Source organism: Indicator indicator, chromosome 10 (assembly GCF_027791375.1).
Source record: "Indicator indicator isolate 239-I01 chromosome 10, UM_Iind_1.1, whole genome shotgun sequence".
Taxonomy (NCBI): Eukaryota; Metazoa; Chordata; class Aves; order Piciformes; family Indicatoridae; genus Indicator; species Indicator indicator.
The window spans coordinates 426,632-432,631 of NC_072019.1; positions in this window are offsets into that span (position 1 = coordinate 426,632).

The window sequence follows — 6,000 nt, forward strand, 5'->3', positions numbered from 1 at the left end:
CAGAGAGAGGTAAACATCCCCTGGACAGCTATGGGCAGCATCCTTCTTGTCAGTACTGTGTACTGCAAACATGTGTCCTGACTCCTCACCAGTCCCTGCTGACTTGTGACAGAGAAGGAAACTGGTGCACAGCAAAGGACAAAGGGCACAGAAGTAGCAGCTGCTGATCTTCCATCTGATCCCCAGCATGGGGAGGCACCAGGGAGCCAGAGACAAGAAATGGAGCCACAGCATGGACTGGCTCGTGGCAGGCTTGCCTGGGTACGCATTTCAGCTCAGAAACCTCCCAGCTTCGTTGTGGTTAGCTGGAACTGTCCCTGCTGAGATGTGTTACACAGGACTGTTCCTGCTACACTTGGGGATGAGTGTATGAGAGAGAGGATGAGCAAGAATGAAATGACCAGAGGAGCTGAAGCCACCCAAACCCTGCGAGTTCAGCCAGCAGCCTTCTCTTTCACCTGGTAAGTTTCAGTGCTGCTTTGTTTGGTTTTGTTTGGAGGTTGTTTGGGGTTTTTTTGCTTATTGATTTTACTCAAAGCCAACCTTGGGCTTTCTAAGTTTTCATTACAATGTCTTGTGGGGTTCCTTCTTCCAGCCCATGGAGCTGTAAAGACTTTGATGTATCTCTACCAGGCTGGGAAGAAATATTGCCTAGTGGTTAGAGAGGAGAGATAAAGGGAAGCGAGGTAAACCTAACTATTGTTCCAGTACTCTGACATGAAGGGATATTACATCATGGTTACAGGAGTGTAATTTTAGGCATGAGTAAGTGACTGAGGTTTAATGCAAAAGAGGGGATGAGCTGTGTAAAGAGAGGAGTTTTGATGCAAGGTGAGGCAACCTACATGGGAATTTCTTGTTGATTTTCAATTACCAAAAGGAAAATATAGAGGAGAGAGAAGAAGAAAAGCTCAGCAGGATGTTGCTGATTTGTCTGCTGGGGTAGCATGGGGGATCAAATGTTGTTTTCCCTGTAGATGACTGAAGCCCTGCAATGGGAGACATGGGACTGCAGGCTGTGGTGCAGGGGACTGCTGGCAGTGTCTGCAGTGGTATCTTCTGGTGGGCAGAGGTGTGAGGAGATGCCAGAGTTCCCTGGTCCTTCCCATGGGGGGATCAGCAGTGCTGCTTTAGGATCACAGAATTGTCAGGTTTGGAAGGGACCTCAAGGATCATCCAGTGCCACCCCTCCTGCTGTGGGTAGGGACACCTCACACTAGAGGGATGAGGCTTGGGTCATGCAGAGTGTTCTGAGGAATGGTGAGACAACTGAGACAGGGGAGAGCACGCTGGGATTTGTTGTCTTGGTGTATTTGCTACCCAGAGGGAAGGGCAGCTCCGTGAGTCCTCACAGCACAAAGCCTGTGTGCCTGTTCCATGGCTTCCAGGGTCCTGGCAGGGGTAACCAGTCCTGCTGGTAGGATCCAGAGAAGGGCCACAAGGATGAGCAGAGGACTGGAGCTGCTCTGCTATGGAGACAGACTGAGAGAGTTGGGGCTGTTCAGTCTGGAGAGGAGAAAGCTCTGAGGAGACCTTCTTGTGGCCTTCCAGTATCTGAAGGGGGCTACAAGAAAGCTGGGGAGGGACTTTTTAGGGTGTCAGGGAGTGATAGGACTGGGGGGAATGGAACAAAACTAGAAATGGGTAGATTCAGATTGGATGTTAGGAAGAAGTTCTTCTCCATGAGGGTGGTGAGACGCAGGAACAGGTTGCCCAGGGAGGTGGTGGAAGCCTCATCCCTGGAGGTGTTTAAGGCCAGGCTGGATGTGGCTGTGAGCAACCTGATCTAGTGTGAGGTGTCTCTGTCTGTGACAGGGTGGTTGGAACTGGATGATCCTTGGGGTCCCTTCCAGCCCTGACAGTTGTGTGATTCTTTGTGTGTCCTCCACTGCTCTGCTGCTGAGAGCTAATTTAAGTCCTGGATGTGTCAGGCAGCTGCTGTGGCTTAGCCAGCTGCTGAGTGCTGGCAGAGCTGTGGCCATAGCAAACATGACAGTGCTGTCAGTTTCTGAAGTTTGGGGTGGAGGGATGTTTCTGCCTGGACTAGAGCAAGGAGCTTCAGAAGTGCTCCTCTGCCAGCCTGGTGTGCGAGTTTGCAGCGAGGGTAAGGACCTGTTTTGAAGGTTTGCTCAGAGCTCCCCACTCACATCCTGTGGTGACCCTGCTTGTTGGGCTGGAAGATGTGACTCAGGCAGGGCTGTTGAAGGAGAGAAGAGGGATGGTAGCTGCTTGATCCAGCTCTCCCTGTGGCAAGACATGGAGCGATCCAGCTGTCAGCTCATGCATGCAGGCAGCCACTGCCTGGTGCCCTCCTAGTCACAGAACAAAGCTCTTTCAGACCTGGCAGGGCACAGTGCTGCATGAGAATTATCAGTGCTGTGCAGGGCGCCTCGAGATGTGACTTTCAATTCAATGCTAATGTAACTTGCTGCTCTAGGTGGTCCCCTTCCCCAGCATGCACACAGGGACACAGGGTAGCAACAGCTGAGTCGATTGTCTAGCCTGGGGTAACAGCCTGGGCTAGCCTGTCCCCAATGCATCCCAACACATGTGTCAGTGTATGTCCTCTAGTGGCATTGATTCCACTTAGGATGCTGAGGAGAATCATCCAACTCCCTGTTGCTTCCTCCTGTGTGAGCAAAAAGCATTGGAAAGGCTTCTAAATGCAGAAGGTGTCTTGTGGGTCTTGTAATTTCTGTGGGTTGTGTGATTTCTGCTTTATCTCATCAGACAGGCTGAGGAGGGAAGCAGAAGGGATGAGAGATCCTGCAAATGGGTACTGGGACCTCGCACCCAGGGGCAGGGGCAAGCCTGTGCTGGCAGGGAACAGAGCACCGACATCATCCAGCCCTGCTCACATCAGGCTCTCTGCCCAGGGCTAGTGGTGGCCACAGGGGGCAGCTGGGTGTTGAGAGCTTTCACTTCCATGTGCTTATCCCTTTCTCCTCCAGCTCCTTGACCTGAATTCAGCCAGAGTTGTTCCCAACACCACCATCCTTTGTTTTCATGCAGACAAGTCAAGCAAAATCCAGCCCTGTTGCTTGGAGGGAGCTGGAAGATACACTGAGGGGAAAACGTAAGAGAACCTGGATGGAGGTGGCAGACTTCAAGGCTACCAGGCTCAAAACTGGTGTTAGGGCTGAATGCACAGCATACTAAAAGCCATAAACTCATGGAATTATTTATTTTAAAACAACATTGGAAATCCTTAACTTGGCCCTGGGTAGCAGCACTTCCATTTCTCTGTGTTTGCCCTCATTGCCTGTAAACCATGCCCACACCTCAGGCTTGCTAATATCCCCTCAGTGCTTCCGATGCTCCCCAGCATCAGAAGTGCATAAGGACATGGTGACAGTGGTGAGCCTCTCCCCTCCATCAGCCTGCAGAGGATGAATCAGCACACTGAGCCCTCTGGAGACACAGAATAAGGTTGTGTGAGCAAGGGACACAGCTTAGAGAAAACAAACTCTTGCCTTAAATCACTGACTCCCTAGGGACTTGACTTGGACAGCAACAGCTGCTGCTTGGTACCATCCCTGAGAAGTTTGATCTCATCCTTCTGACCAAATAGCTCTCCTTTGTTTTCTTGCCACTGCTTTCTGGTGACCTGTACCCTCTGCAAGTCTGGTACCACTGCTGAACACTTTGCTTGTGCTCTTGGGGTGTGCCAGTGCCTTGAAGAACTGTTGAGTTGCCTGTTGGCAGTGAGCTTCCCCTAACAGGATTGGAAATTCAGGCTTTCTTCAACTGCTTTTGCTCAGCTCATTCTTTACTTCTAATTTCCCCTGTGGAAAAAAAAACAACCAACCAAACAAAAAAACCCCAAAAACATAAGAGAAAGGGGGAAAAATGCTGCCCACCCTAGCCCCATTCTTTCAAAGTGCTATTTCCTGTGGTCTTGAAATGCATACTGAACACAGAAATGTATCTCTGAAGCACCTTTGTGCTCTCTAGCTGAGCGTAAAAGAGAGCAGGCAGCTGGTGAAGCCCTGTGCTGCCTTCCAGTAAACCCCAGCCTGGCACAGAGCTGCTGAGTCACCAGGGCAGTGTGCTGGGAATCCCTCCTTCCACGCTCTGTGGTGGCACAAGGAAAGCTGAGCAGCTGGTCTGAGTTGTAGGTAGGGCAGGTGCAGCTATGCAGTGCTGCCAGGAGGACCTCTGCCCCCTCACCTGCCAGGGCAGAATGGCACTGAGAGAGCAGAGTGGCACTTCCAGAACAGGCTGGAGACTGCAAGACCCACAGGTGATTCACAAATATTTGCATGCTGCAAAGGACTCTTCTGCTGGGATGGGTGAATCACCTCTGGTGGTGGTGAGGGCTTGTAGGCAGCTAACACTGACACACCATGAAGGGTCGTGGAGTTTTCCCCAGCCCAGCTGCTCTGGCAGCATGGCCCGTGCTGCACTGAGGACCTTTTGGTAAACCCTTCCTTCCCACTGCTGAGCCAGGTGGCTGTGCCATCCTGCAGCAGTGCCCATCCCCTGGGACCAGGTGAACGCCTGGGATGGTGCTGAGGGTGAGCCTGGGCTCCCTGTGTGCTGCTGCAGGCCAGAGTGTTGTTCACTTTGGAGAGCTCCCATGTCTCCTGCAGGGCCATGGTGAGCCCTGTGCTGCCCTGCCTGCTGGGAGCTGATGCTCAGATGTTTCTGTGAGGCTTGGTGCTGGTGGGGACAGGAAGTGCTGATGATCTGAGCTGTGAGGGAGACCTTCCCTGGGACTGCTGGGTTTAACTTTGGGTGGATTTTGGGTCCCTGGGAGCCTGAGCAGGAACATCACTAATGTCTCCCAGGGTTGACAGGGGTTTATCTTCATCCCAGCAGTGAGGCTGGTGCTGGCTGGAAGACAGGGATGGTGACTTGTGGCTCCAGGAGGCCTTTGCCCAAGTGTGCATTTCCTGCAAAGCTTGCAGCCTCCCTCAGGAAGCCCCAAGCTCAGCAGAACGTGCCATGAGAAGAGATTCTGGCTCCACACAGGGCAGAGACTCTGGGACTGGGAACTACAGTGAGCTGACACGTGCCAGCACCATGCCCTACTTGTGAGACCTGCCAGGTGCAGGGAGGCTGGACAGGGGCTCCAGAGAGAGCCCTTCCTGCCTTCTGATGTCCCCCCTAAGCCAGAATTGTCCTTCCTCTCTGCAGTGTCTCTGCACTCAGGGTGATACTCTGACGAAAGGAAACCCTCCTCCAGCAGCCGGGGAGAAGGAGAGGATGTGCAGGAGTGACTCAGCACCTTTCCCCTATTCCAAAGAGCTTTATGGGTGACAGGATTGTTCCACCTGTAGGTGCTCATGGCAGCCATCGTCTATGACACCTCTCTGCCATCTGCAAGGGACTGTAGCAGTAGTGATCATCACAAACCACCTGGGGCTTATTTGATTGGGAGATACAAACAAAAAAATATTTCCTTTTTGCTTTGTGTGAACACAGCTACAGGAAATCAATCTGCCTGGGGCAGGAAGCAGAGGCTGCTGAGGACAAGGACATGACAGCTGGGGGGGTTGCATGCTGCTGGTGACAGTCTTGATCCACTGCTGCTCTAAAGAGTTGTTGTTAGGATCTGGATTTTGGGGGGGGGGAGGGGGGTCTTGAAGGAGCCTTAAATGGCTTTGGTGAGAGGGACCAGGGATGTAAAAGGCTGTAGCCTGGGAGGTGGTCTGCTTTACTGTGCATCCTGCACCTCCGAGCCATGGCTGGATGAGTGCTCTCAGCTGGAGGCAGGACAGCTTAGGAACTGTGGTGATGAAATATCTGGAGGGTACCCTGAAGACTGGGCCAGGGAGGCTTAAAGGACACAATGTAGATCAGCACTCTGCTTTACACATGCAGACTTGCAGGCTTGTTCCTAGGTGACTTCTGGGTGCAGATACCAAGCGTGACTGTGTCAAAGTGGGGATTGCAAAACCATGCTTGGATTGCTTTGAGAACGTTAAGTAGGAAGCAGAGTTCAGAGTAATCACTGAAGGGAAATCCTCAGGAGATTCAAAAGTAGATTAAGACCCA